This window comes from Prinia subflava, chromosome 5, assembly GCF_021018805.1.
Source record: "Prinia subflava isolate CZ2003 ecotype Zambia chromosome 5, Cam_Psub_1.2, whole genome shotgun sequence".
NCBI lineage: Eukaryota > Metazoa > Chordata > Aves > Passeriformes > Cisticolidae > Prinia > Prinia subflava.
The window spans coordinates 25,092,046-25,106,772 of record NC_086251.1 but is presented as its reverse complement, the minus strand read 5'-3'; the positions used below and the strand labels follow the sequence as shown (position 1 = coordinate 25,106,772).

The 14,727-nt window shown below is 41.9% G+C and overlaps 1 protein-coding gene across 8 annotated transcripts in view; it reads right to left on the bottom strand.

Annotated features, from left to right (window-relative positions):
- PHF21A (PHD finger protein 21A) overlaps positions 1-14,368 on the bottom strand; it is a 125,365-nt gene extending 110,997 nt beyond the window's left edge. For 4 of the 8 annotated variants that reach the window (XM_063398496.1, XM_063398489.1, XM_063398497.1 and 1 more), the window contains exons 1-2: positions 14,228-14,368; positions 13,488-13,573 (exon numbers count right to left, since the gene is read on the bottom strand). The gene's annotated coding sequence lies outside the window, so the exon portion shown is untranslated. Of the gene's footprint in view, positions 1-2,957; positions 3,079-13,487; positions 13,574-13,934; positions 14,074-14,227 lie in introns of those variants that run through there. The other 4 variants (XM_063398491.1, XM_063398492.1, XM_063398490.1 and 1 more) reach the window with 4 other exon arrangements.
- Positions 14,369-14,727: the final 359 nt, after the last annotated feature.

Below are 14,727 nucleotides of genomic sequence, written 5' to 3'. Positions count from 1 at the left end.
GCATTGAAATTGGTCTTGCTAAACAGCAACACGGTGCTCTTATCATCCAAGAGATCATTTGTGCAAACTACACCAACAACAAATAGCGCCACAAACCAACAATTCAAAGAAATTGGCACTCTCGTTTGTAGTTGGGAACTTTTGATTTACTAGATGTTTTCTCACTCCATGCTGACATAGACTCAATGTTTCAGGTTGAATTTGTTGGTATCCCTGAGAGAAACACAAGAATATATAATCATGTGTGTGTACTGAGTTCATTCATGCTTCAGTACTTCTGTTGATCATCCATGGGGCAACATTTCTCTTTTCTCCATCCCACCATCAGATATGCATAATTTGTCTTCCTGATACACGACTTGGAAAGTTTTCTTCCGAAGTGCTCCATGTCTCATTGAGAGTAACTTCTAGTGTAGATACAGTATAGAGGAGTTCCAAACAGTTCCTCTCAAATCTCATTCATATTTTTTGCTCCCAATAAAAAATGAATGCTTTATCCTCTTGCTCCCCTCTCAAGCTCAAGGTGAGTTTCTGCTCTTCCCTCATATCTACTGATACTTCTTCAACTACTTCACAGGAAAACTCTGTTTATTCCCATACATTCCAAAACACAGGCATTTTGATTCCTCTTCCTCCCTTCTCACACACTAGGTTGCACAGAAATGAAAGAACAACTGGAAAACTGTACAGATATCTCCATATTTATGCACATCTGCCTGCAATTCCAAGCCATTGGTCCTAGTGATGATGAAGGCTGATCTTTTCCAGTGCAGTATAGTTCTCACAAAGTTGCATAATTCACATTTCCATGACACTTCCACACAAAGCAAAACTGCTTTCTTTTGCAACACAAAGAACAAAAACTGAAAGTCTTCTCTCTGAAGAATGCAGTGCCAGCCAACAATGTCTTTTTGGATCTCAGGCCTTTAATGCCAAAGCAATATACCCTGCCCCGAGATTTATTTTACAAACATTTCATTAAGCAGTGGTGATGTATGCAGGACTAATTGCACATGAACAGGGAAAGCATGCCAATCACTGAATTGTTAACACAAGAAGATACTCTCTGAAATTTCATTACACTCATCTATAAATCAAGACATGACCAAAACAAGAATTCTACTTCACAGAAGTCACACTGCAGAGTATGAGACGTAGTGGTTACTTAAGCTGCCTTGTGTTTGGCCTTGAAGCTGTCTCCACAGTTACAGAGGAGAGATGTCACAACATACAAATAGTTCACTAAAGACACTGAACTAACCCAGCTTACTGATGAAAGACAACTCCAGGCTTATGCAGAAACAGTCTCAAAACATGAACAACCCTTAACGAAACATTATGGATATATGCCAAAGTTTCTGTGTTCCACAAATACTCTAAGACACCGGCAGAGACCACCGGCAGTGACACTAAGGGCTGTAGCTGGAGATACTGTAGAACAAGAGATATGCATTTAAAAGATCATGATTCAACATCCCTCCAGAGGTGGGATGAGCTTAACATGGGTAGTCACAGACACAGAGTCCTAAGCATGAGATTCACAGTTTTAAGTGGGCCATTTACAGTAAACAGTGAGGCATATAACAAAAAAGGAGCCATGCTTTTCATGTTTGCATTGGCATATAGTGCCCTTATTATGCAGCACTAAGAGTTAGTGGAAGCAACCCTGGATTCAGCCAGCTGTGACAGATGCAGAAACTTGAGTATTGCCAACTCTGCTGATTTTTCACTTGGAAAAGGCATTTCTCCAAATTAACAGAACAAGGTATCTGTCCCTGAACAGTGCCCACTTGGGAGGATTGAAGAATTCTGCTCACATAAGCTGTATACAAAATAGTTTTAACAAGCGGTTAAGACTTCAGCACTGACGACACTCGTTACTCAGTGTTACTTTTGCTGTGCACTGAACCATTCCACCCAACTAGATCTGTAAAATCCTTTGTACCAGACTCAAAGCGTGGCACAGAAATAGTTATGGTGTGCAGTAAAGTTACTGGAACTTCATTGACATGCAGGACATAGACAAAGTACATTCAGGAGATGTTTTAGATACAATCATACCTACATGATAACATGCAATTTCTTGTATTAATTGTGGTATATTGCAACAGAGCGAGAAAGGTAGACAAAAAAAAAATTCAGCAACAACCACCACCATCACCTTTCTTCTCTTGTTTTTTCGCATTCTGCAGAACTTTGGACTCTTTCTTTGCACCAAAGCTTACTCATGCAACTCAGATTTTACTGGATTCCAAAGTCACATTTATGATTATCTCCCCATGTATCACAAGGTCTCCCACCCCCATTCAAGCCTTTACTTTTACTTCAATCCAAGATAACTAAAAAATCACTCCAATATTTAAAAAAGAAAAAAAATTACCCTATTTATTTTGTACAAGCGGTTTTACAAGAATCTCAGTTCCATTGGGACATTGCTACCTCTTTGTACACCATCCATACTTAATTAGTGTATCAGTTTTAGGCTCACTTTTGTTTACAATATAGCAACATTAAAAATATGAATGAAGCAGACACTTCTCTAGATTAAACACACAAGGGAAGGCCTCCATTCCTAGTTTAAGGTCTTCAATAAAATTACTTCAGTGCAGAATAAATCCATTTCTCTCTCTGCCTCAGTTTCTAATCCAAACATGGGAATAATGCTACTTAGCAGGCTAACCTGTTATCTTTTATGTAGAGCAGATTCTCAAATAATAACAAGCACACCTATACTCCAGTGAATAAACTATGCTGATTCACAGCAGCAGATTGCCTGGGCCAAATTCCATGTTGTATTAACAAGTCAACAGGAAGCACTCCAAAATTATTACACTGATGTGGTCTGATCTTCCTTCCCCTACATACCAGTCAGCTGGCATTTTCACTGCTCCCAGTACACAGGTATCAATCTCAAATACTGTCGTTCCTTCCCCTTTTATTATATTCTCCCTCCTTACCCCCTTTCTTCTTCTGTCTGCTCCTCAAAAGTACACAAATGGGAACTGTAGCATCTGGAGAATGGTATTTGTAGCTGGAGTAGTCACACTCAGTGTGGGAGTACTGATGGTAGTCACTAATCTGAAAGGAAGAATCCAAGTAACCATACACTTCATAGTTCCTTGCTTCACAAAACCATGATTATTCAATACAAGTAAAAAGATTTACACACTAAGTTACAAACATAACACTGAATCACTGGGCCAGTCTAACATGGAATCACATAAGCATATAATTAGCATTTAATGGAAGTGCAAGATTGCTGTACAATGGAAGTAGACTTCAGCTACAAGAAAACTAAGTGTCCAAAACAGTTTTATTCGCACTGACTGCCACAGATTTTTAACTGATTGTTTAGCTAAAGTTGGAAGAATAAATTGTAGGTTTATCTAATTTTAGTGGCTACTATAAACAATTGAAAGGCATATCATTTTCAACCTTCACAATGCCGACAGAGAGTGAGAGTATCACGGAGTATGGTATTAATGCACTTCCTGAACAAAAAGATTGGCAGTTTTAAGAAGGTTCTGGTGGCAGCTAATTATTTTTATTCCCAAGGGGCCAGGGTGCTTCACCCAGAGGAAAAGGCAGTAACATGCTGCTGAGGGACACTCCTTCACATTCCCTCACACCAACATCATCACCATCTTCTCCTGCTCTCCACTGATACCATGTATACAACAGTCCTACTCCAACACTGTCCTAGAAGATGGAGCAAATCACCATGTGGCAGGAAGAGTCACCACAACAGCAGAGACTGAGATGAGACAAAACAGTGTGGAGCACTAAACTAGTACTGCATACACCAGTATGTATTGGTATATGCCAATACACAGTTGTATCAAGACCAACACTCACACTACTGTGATATCAGTGTAGTGCCTTTCATTATGGAGACTCTTCCCAAAGTTACTCTTTAAGCAAAAAGTGTATGGGTTGGACTCGGTCTTGGAGGTCTCTTCCAACCTCGTCATTCTGTGAGATGGTGAGGAATCAGACAATTTTATCTTACTTCAGGAAGGAGCAAACCTGAGATCAGTATTTCTGCTCATGCAATTTTGTACCACTGACAATGTCAGTGCAATACAACCTGAGGTAGGTATTCACAGTGTCACTGACCTACGCCCAACTAATCAACTCCTCAGCTGAGAAGATGCTGTTCCCACAGCAGGACAGACCCTGCACCTGCATCTAACAGGCCAACACCACCAGGTTTCGACTGACTGCAAAGACAGCAGCTCATCACACAGGAAAAAACATTTCATTACACTAAACACTACACATTCCTCATCATTCCTCATCAACAGCGAAGCATCCAAGTATAATTCCTGCAAGAAGCAAGGTGGAAGAAGACATTGTAAGCCTTATGGCAAGAAGAAACTGCCCCACACGGATGAGAATTATGGGACGGGAGGCCATTTCCATGTTTATTTTAGAGGCTGACACTCAAAAGAAAGCAGAGCAGGTGAAATACACCAAATTGCAGGTAGAAAGTGAAAACTCAGTCTGACTCTGAAACAAGTTTGATAGTGACAAATCCACTGACTTCAGCATGATTCTCTAAGACCGCAAAATAAGAGGTATGGTCCGGTGGGATTCCTCCTTCAGAAAAGAACTGCAGTTGACTCAAGGGCAGGTACCTGGCATTCAGAAACAGCACAAACCTTGCTAGTGCTTGCCAATTTATTTCTGACCAGAATGTACTCTCTGAAAGGGTAAAAAGTGAAGCTCAGGTAGCCACGTCCTTTCCATTTGCGGTCACTGACAAAAGCATCCTTAATACAGCAAATTCGTGCTACACACAATAGATTTACATGATGAAGATGCTTATCAGAGACAATTACTGCAAGCTAAGCAGCACTGAAATGGTATCTGAAGCTCCAGCTAGATGCAAATTACCAAAAAGCTTCATTATTAGTAATACAGGCTATTGTAGTCCTTTTATAGAGTTATGGAAAAGGTTTGTTAGTGAGGTTGGGGGGGTTGGATTTTTATTGTGCTTTTAATTGTTTGGGCTTTTGTTGTTTGTTTTTTTAAAGTCAATCACAAGTCAGGTTATTCAAATTTCAGACCAAATATCTCAGTGGGAACAGTTTTGTCACACTGGCTAGAGGGATAGAGACCAAAAGTATTCCTTGGACACATCATGGACTAAGTTCTGGCAAAATTTTGTCCAGCTCACAAATTAAGTAAAAGCCCTGAATAAATATATTCCAAGTTCTTACAAAGCATTTCAAGAGCTCAATATTAGCCACTTTTTAAAGGCATAGCAAAGATACTACAAGTACCCAGCATGAGATGCCCCAGGGATCACCAGCAGCATCTTAAACAGGTGCCACATTCTTCAAATTTTGTCCAGTGCTTCAGGCCCGCAAAATCCACTTAAAACTATATTTTGGGGGGCAAGACTGAAATCCTGATACTCTCAATTCAACTGAGGAGTCTCCCATTGGCTTGAGCAGGACCACAATTTTTTCACAGACCAGGACAGAGTTGCTCTTATGAGATAAGAAGTACTTACAGAAGTTTTTCTTTACAACTACGCATCAAACCCTTTTGTACATGCCTACCTCTCACTTTCCTTATCTAGGATACCCTGACATAGCAGCGTTACAAAGGGCACTGTTGCAGGCTCTCTGCAGAGGGTAAAACGTCCTTGAAAGACAAGATACATCATCTTTCCACTACATATAGATCTTGGTTTCTTCTCTTGCCTGTTGTCTAGGCCAAATCGGCCAATGAAAGGGAATTTCATCCTCACACAGCAACCATGTCAGCCTGTCTAATCATGTCAAGATACTAATAGTAACTATTTCAGCTAAGTGCGTGTCCTGCCGGCAATTTGCTCCACATGGGCTGCGAAGGGGCTGGGAACACTTAAACTATATTACTGTTTACTGAGTCCTTTACAGTTACAGCATCCCTAAGGTTTTAGACCAATCTCTTCCTCTTTTTGTATCAGTTTTAAACAGTGCCAGCAACATACAGTGTATACAATATATCAGTGCTGCAAAATACAATCCTGCCCCAAGGAAGCTATTACCACCTAAATATTTGTCATGTATATAATCGGTACAGGCGAAGGAATGAACAACTTTTTTTTAAACTTTGGGTGGTTTTTTGCAACACTGTGAAGCACATGTGAATTCTGAATTTATAATAAGCAGAATTTCTGGACAGTTACTAAAAGAAGAATTTTGTCACACAGACCTAGATATTAGCTAATTATGGTGATTACAAAGAAGCTACTTTCCAACATTTGAAGCTTGGAGGTCTTAATCCTGCTGCTACTTATATAGCTTCTGATTTCAGACATTCAGCTATTCTCTCTAACTTCTGCAGGACTTAGTGTTAAATAACAACTTCTTGCAAGACTGGAGCTCTAATTAATTTTTCCAAAAACATAAAAACAAAGTGTATTTCATATTGTCTGACACTTAAATACAAGCCTTTTTATATTAATATCTCATACAAACTGAAGAACAAAGAAGTTGACAGGGCTCAGTTAAAGTGTTTGCTCACTTGAAAATTAACTGCATTATCCAAATCATGACACATGAGATTAGCAAATACTAAACTTGTTGCTGGATGAACAACCAAAATCAAATTAATGTCCATGTTAACTCTGGCAAACCTGACTGAGAGTGTTGTGTGAAAATACACAATTCCTATGGATGTAAATAAAATATTCTGAAGTTATGATTCCTCTACACCTACTTCAGAAACACTTCACATTCTTTGATGCAAGTCTGACACGAGTTCAAGTGCAGCGGCCAGGACTAAACATGCCTGACAAAAACTGCCAGATGTGTTCTGCGTCTGGTGGCACCTGCCAGTTTTGGCTCTGTGTCCCCTTGGGAAGCAGCAATGGAATCACTAGCCCCCACAGCAGGAACACAGATTGGGTCCCCTGCTCTGATGCATAAGGCAGCTATGTCATCACTCACTCGCAAGAACCACAGCAGAGAAGCAAGCTCTCATCAGTTTAAATTGCTGTTACAACTCCCTTTCACTGTGTGAAAAGAAATCCACTGTGACCCACTGTCCTCTCAGCAGCTGGAAAGGACAACACGGCTGCCATACTGCCAGTAACAGAAATCCACTTCTGCCAAATGTTTCCATCCATAACATTGCTTTGAAAGATTAAAAATCCCCAGAATATCAAATAAGAGAACTGCAATCACAGATGGAGCAAGGTGTTAGTACAATTAATATATTCTTTGTACAAAAACACATAAGCAGTTGGAAGACTTCCTTCACGGACTGTTTTTCTCTAAACATATTCCCTAACTATAAATAATTTTTGACTTGTAAACAAAAATACCTGACTGCTGCATAGGCTTAAGCTGACCAACAAAAACTGGACAAGGTATTGAGGACTGTGCTTCTAGAACATGATACGATCTTTTACTCTTCACTCCAAATCCCCAACTTCTGCACAAGAAAACTACAGGTCCCAGGATGCCTTAGGATAGCACAATCCTGGCAGGCCATTGCAATAAAAACACAGCGCTGCACACTGGGGCCTGTAGTTTCCACAAGCACATTCTTACTCAAGATGAGACCAGATGTAGGCCATATTGCACACTTCCACAGGCCTGCAAACAACACACACCCCCCCAAACGGGGAGACTGCTGCTGGTAACCATGAGGTAAGCTGGATTGATACTCAGTTCTTGTGTGTTGAAGTTAAGAGGCCAAAGATTTATGCAGAAATAAACATCAGCTAACCAAGAGTCCTCGTACAATAGCAGTTTGGCTACTTTCAAACATGCACAGTTTGCTGTAGCTTTTTAATATCTTTTACTGAAGTGCAACAAGAGTTTATGGGGCTTTTCTCCCAAGCCTGCTACATTTAATAACATTAAAGATCACTCTTTTGAATAGCAATAGGAAAAGTATGTTTCATGAGGAGCATATTCTCCCTGTCCAGAATTCAGTAATCTGGAAACAAATTGCTCTCCTCCTCCATTTCTACAATGTGCTGAAGCAGAGGCTTGCCTCTCTTCTGAAAAGTGGCTCTTAGCTGAAAATTAAATAGCCGTGTCTCAGCGTAGGCCTCAGAGAGGAATACACTGTACTTCAGTAAAGGGAATGGCAGCTCCCCCTACCAGTCTGTTCTAAGAAGGTTTTAATCGAGGAAGGAAACAACCAGGGAACAACACGAATAAGTCCTCCTTTTTTTTCCCTCTCCCGCTTCCCTGAACTCTGGATTATTATTATTAAAACAATTAAAACACAATAATATGCACATAAAATTCCATCTAAGCACTTATATGCTTCCCTAGTCCTTGCAGTACAAGACAGTCTTTGCAGCATTTCCAGGCTAGCAGGCAGCACCTGCAGAAACAGGCAAAAGAAAAAGGACCATGCAAAAGGAAAAGGCTGGGCCAAGAGAAAGACAGCATCCCACTGCAAGAGAAAGAAATGGTGATGCTTCAGTCACCTGAAAGTCATCCTGATGCACTTCCCTTTAGAGGCAAGAGGCCTCGGGAGCATCTAAAGGTTTTGTCAATACAGCACTGCTGTCCATAGGCCAGACAGCTGTTGCCATAGTTACTATCAGCCAGCTTATCAGAAAATAATTATTGCGATTACTCAGAAGTTTTGCTAAAACAATTTGAAGCTTCAATAGGATACCACTTGATCTCTTCAATTAACTGTTTGCAACTATGCTGCCTTTGGGATCCATATAGTTAACTTGGATCTGCAGGGTTGAAGTGGAAGAGGGGAAGGAATCAATGTTCCTTCACCCTTTCATACACAGAAACAAGGAAGCCGAACCACCCGTAAGCTTGGCTGCTCTGCTAGAGTTCTCTCACAGGCCATCTTAGAGTCACAGGCTCAAATCTGCCCTCATTTGTTTTAACTACTCACATATCCACCCTGCAGTCCAAGAAACACACTGGCTACGTTTTCAAGTCGTACTTTTAATTCCACGTGCAAAGGTACAGTCCCTCGCTTCAGAGGCAGGCACAAGTTCTGTATCAAGTGAACTTTCTCTTTAGTCCTACGGTGCAGTACTGTCAGGTGGAAGGGCGGAATCACAAAACACACATTTTAAGAAATCGGACATTAAAAATACGTAGAGGCTGTGTGAGCGTGGCCTAGAACAAAGCTCACATGAAGCAGAGCCTTGCTGCTCCTGTACCACTTATAGATGCATTCCCACCAGTAACAACAAACATTAGGCTTGGGCTGGGGTCTGGGAGGTGGAGGCAGCACGTTTGTTTGCTGGTGTGCAGTTTTTCAAAGCATGCTTTGAGCATACCGTCTCTAATCAAAAGAGTGAGCATTTGTAACGACAGCGAACAAGAAATCTCGGGCAAGAGGGAACAAATAATAGGTCAAACTATCTAGGCAAAGAGCGTTTAAGGCATGGGGAACTTCATAATTCCATCAGAGACATTAAACTGGTGTAAAAGGTATACCAGAAAATAAACGCTGTGGATAAGTCTGTATCAAGCAGCACATTTTTTCCTCAAAAACCTGCAGTGATCAAAGTATTAAAACAAAAGATTCTGTGGCAAAGTTGGGGCTTTGTTAGGACAGTAGGCAGGGCAGTCCTCTCAGACCAAACAAAGAGATCTGTTAGAACTTTCTACAGCTATAAAAATTATTTTAGGGGTAGGTGATTCTAACTGCGAAGTCTGATTATGATGCAAGTGCACCTTTCCTCAGCACTAAGTACTTTTTAAAAACTCTTTAGATTTCTGTACATTTTAAAGCCATTCTATGATCTACACTTCACTTTTGTGAAGTTTTGACATAAGAAAAGCAGAATCAAAAACTTTGAATCAAACTTTAAATCGTACTTTAACAATTTCAGTCAGAGAGAAACTTTGTAAAGTGCAGGGGCCATAAACAAAAACTTCTGAAAGAAACAAAGTGGCTGCTTTTTATTTTTTTAAATAAGACTCTATGTGCCATAGGGAAAAAAATGAAAGGAAAATGAGAAAATACAAAGTTGCCCCCTCCACCACCAAATGTATATAAATTTTTTTTTTGCCTGCATAATGCCTATCTCTACCACCAGCACAAGGCAGACACTGGCTTTGTGCTATAGTGAACATGAAATATTGCTGTAAGATACCTATAAAAACTATCCTTCTGTACCCTCTAATTACAGGGTATACAAGTAAGTACCAGCCCTACGCATTCGGCAGACATCTCAAAACTCTTCTGTGCTCTGCCCCACCTTTCCAGTATATGGTTTGCTCCTAAATAACCTTTGTGCTGTTAAAATACATCAGAAACAGGATGTGAGCTGCTTGCTGGCACAGAGTAATTGAACAAGGGCAATGCATGAACGTACAGGAGCCAGGCCTTTTGTAGAGCCTTACACTTCTAGTCTACAGCTACATATGTGACTGCACAGTTGTGAGCATAAAGGGTGAAGGGGACAGTAAAGAAATATTATTAGAAGCTTAATAATAGGTTTTTAGCCCTGCCCCTTCTACACAAGAAGCCTCTCCTGAAGGAGAAGCTTTACAGCTCACATCCCCGTGAGATGGCCCTCCAAAAAGCAAAGCTCTACGACCCTATGAAGTTCTTTCTTATATTTAATGCTTTAAACAAGTAAAACCAACAAACTCGAAACAACAGTAAGAAGGTTAGGGTCACCAACACATGTTTCTCACATGACATTCATCTTGAGTTTCTGGTACCCGTGCAAAATTCCAAGAACACATGAAATAAGATAGTTCATCAAGGTTCCTTCAAACTGGACTAAAAGAGAAACCTCCATTGCAAACAATTTCCAGTAGTATCAATTCATTTGACCAAATAAAATTCCTCATGGCTCTGAGAATAGGGATAAAGGAACTGAACTGCTACAATGTGTTCATTATAAACAAACTGCATGAACAACTCAAGTGATAGCAAGGCTCACTATCAAAGCTTTCCAACTGCACACAGAATTATACAACTTTTTATGGAGTCAATAAAATACTTCTTATTTTCTAAAAAAAAAAAAAAGGCTATAAAAATTGTGTCCTTTGTAAGGATCCACATTAAGATATTTTAAGGTTTTTTTAAATCATAATTTTTACAGCAAAGTTTAATAGGCACACACAAAACCTCATCTCTAGAAAACAAAGTAAAGTTTGAATAAGAAATAGTTAGGACCAATATTTGAAACACAGCTGAGGTTGAATAGCCTACAGTGAAGAGATGTCTTTATAAAACCTAAACTTAAAGCAGAGATCTCACTGTTGAAGCTGGAAAACACAATAGCACTTTTTTTTCTAAGCAGCCTCAGTTTTAATTTCCTACTTTCGCTTTTTAAAAATTCTTTGGAGGAAAGTTTTTCCTAAAGGGAGGAAACCACTTTCAAATGCCTGCTTCCATCAACAAAACTAGTTTGGGATACATATAGAGGAAAGCAAAGATTAAAAACTTTCAGGTAAAAATCTTAAAAACACTAATGGCAAAATAATTATTAACAACAAAAGACTCCTCCACATTTTGAACAACAGAACACATTAGCATCACTAGTTAAATGAAAAATCACCAAAACCCATAATGAGATCCACTCCAAATTTCTTGTTGCTCAGGTCACTAAGGGTAAAATCTCGGGCTATGACCCAGCTGACATCCATCTGGTGGCAAGTACTCCCAGCCAGCAAGCACCTACCTTCTGCTGGACAATGGGTCTCTTAACACCTTGAAGAGATACTCTATACACACTACTATACAACGTGAAATGAATGGATAGAGAGGCTGCTCCATAATCCCTCGGTATCAGCTCAAACTCCTAGCTGATATAACTACCATAAAATCATCTCTCTACCATAGTGAAGTTGAAAGTTTTAAAAACATCTGAGAATCTCATCATCTATTTCTTAAAATACAGTTTTAAAGTTTCATTTACTAAGCTATAGAATTCCTTTCTAGAAAAGAATAATAAAAAATGCCCCCAAAGAAAGTTTCATTTAGCTATCGTGAAGCATGCACAGAGATAAACAAAATTTCCAAAGACTGATCTTTCTCCTAAGGTATGATAATTAACTTTTTTAACTAATATGGGTAGTTATGTTATTTTTAATTTCTTTAAGATCCTGTTCTCAGTAGTAATTTAGTGTCACTATTTAATAAAAACTATAAAGTTGTACACAACCTCTAACAAGTTTAATATTAAAGTTCTGTCTTTACATGTTAACCTGGTAGAAGTAACGAATTTTAGAATTTTAAGGTTTTTTTAAAAATAAGGCATTGAACTACATGGGGTTGGTTTGGGGTTTTTTCCACAAATGAAGCCTCAAAATAAGCCTCCCTTCATCAAAATTAGAAATTCCCCTGCTATGTAGCAGGTCCAGCCTCACCAGCTAACTTCAGGAAATCATAGGAAAGCCAGAGGAAGCCGACTTACAAAATTGAAACTAAGCAGGTGTCTTCATTGTTAGAAATGAGCACAATGAGAAGGGGGGGGGGGGGGGGGAAGGAAGGAAAAAAAAAAGTAAACAGATAGCCAAAATCCATTTTATTTCTGATACCTGAAAATCCAAAGCTACGCAAAAAAAGATGCCTCTATCTACACCTACGAGTGAACAGGAGTATCTGTCCTTTAACCTGAAAACAAGCAACAGCACAAAAAAAAAATTGCCTGGCCCAAAGAAGCCTACCTCCTCCTCAAGCCCTGCCATTACGGGGTCCGCATCCCCACCTGATTTGTGCATGCTCAGACCCACGGTACACCACAGTCACAACTTTCTCGTGACACGCACGTTATTACCCCCAGTGGGACCTTTTCACACGCAGTCTCCACAGTGAACAAAAGTTCATTGTCAAGCTCCGTGCTCGGGCCCAAACAAATATCCAAGAGGATAGAAGGGGGAGAAAGTGCTCCTATCTGCAATTATAAGATTTGCAGGCAATCACCGTTACTTATAATTAAAAAGTGGGAACAGGTGTAGCAGATATCATACTTTGATAGCTGAACAAAGAATATTACAGCACGTGACTGAAATGTGATGACATTTGTTCACCAATCGAAAACAAAAGCCACTCTCCAATGGCACTCTTTCCTCCACCCCCAAGAATTAGGAACTTAGAAATTTCTCCATATTGAAACACATCTGTTCATAGCCTTATTTTTTGACACTTGAGAAGAAGTTGAATGAAGAGCTCCATGCATTAATAAAATACAAATTCATCCAAAAAACCTCAGCGTACTAACCCACCAGCACCCACCAAACTGCAGAGGTGGTTGAGGAGAAAGCTCTACCGACAGTTAAGCACGGAATAATAAAGAAAAGGAAAAAAAAAAACACACACCACCAAAAAAAAAAAAAAAAAAAAAAAAAAAAAAATCTGCAGGAAGGCAAGTCAAGAAAGGAAAGGAACAAGCATAAGAGGACTACACCAAATGGCAGAGTCCCACATCGAGCCCCACTCCACCTACACGGGTGCAGGAGGGAGGGAAACAAACCAAAATAAAGAAGTGTTGGTGCCTAGTGCTGGGGCAGGCGCGGGCACCCCCGGCCCCCTACCTGTGCGGGAAGGGCAGCCCCAGGGCGAGGGGGGCAGGCCCGGCTCCGGAATAACAAGTTGCTGAAGAAACGGAATTTTCCCGGCGCTGCTCGGGCCACAAAGACGAATGAAAGCAAGGAGGGAAGAAGAAGGGGGAGGAAGAAAAAAAAAAAAAAAAAAAAAAAAAAAAAAAAAAAAAAAAAAAAAAAAGGAAAAACCGCAGCAGCGGATTTACTACGAATTATCCATCACCGAGAGCGGCATCATTTCCCAGATAATAATAAAACTTCCCCGACAGCATCGCGGCGAAGGACCCGACCGAGAGAAAAGGGCCTGGAAATAATCATCCTGAAGGAAACCGGAGGGGAGGGGATAAGCCTCCCTCCCCCACCCCATCCCCAGTGCAATGTGTCATCTCCTTCCCCTGCTCCTCCCCCCAACCCCAATGTGTCACCTCCTCCTTTTACCCCAAGTGTCACCCTCCTCCACCTCTCCCGCTCCCGCTCACAAACTTCTGCCGGGGAGGCCGGGGGGCCGCCCCGGGACGCTCCGCTATTCCCCGCCACCCCCCCGAGGGAGGGGCCGGGGGCCGCGGCGAAGTTGCTGCTCCTCATCGCCAAGTTGGCCGGAGAGTGCGGGGCGCGCCGGCGCCATCCCGGGGGGCGCGGGGGGGAGAGGGGGGGACGGCGCCCGGGGGGCGGGGGGGGGCAGGGAGGAAGAGGAGGAGGAGGAGGCGAATCCGAAAGGTGGGATACTACACCCTGCTGGCGGCGGCGGTGCTGCTGCGGGCCGGCCGGGGTCCCCCTGGCAGGACCTCTCTGTGAGGGGGAGGACTCTTCTTCATAGGGGGAGGGTGCCGGCGCCGCCGCTCCTCTGGGCCTCCCTGTCCCCCTCTTCTGGGCGCCTCTCTCTCTCTCCTCCTCTCACTTTCTTTAAGCTAAGCGGGGAGTGGAAGATGGTAGGTTGCTCCCTTCTCCTCCTCCTCTTCGCTCGCTCTCGCCTCTGTGGGGTCCTTTTTCTTCCCCCTCTCCGCGGGGGGCTCCTCCTGCGGCGGGGAGGAGGGAGCGGGCGGGGAGGGCGGCACGAAGCCGAAGAGGCGCAGGAGGAGAGAAACTGTAACACAAAAACAAGCCGAGAAGCTGAACTCTTCTTCAATCCCATTCACCCGGCCCGGCCGCAGCACACCGCTCGCCGGGATCCCTCCGCCGCCGGCCTCCCTGCCTGCCTGCCTGCGGCGCGCTCCCGACACGCCGCCGCGCG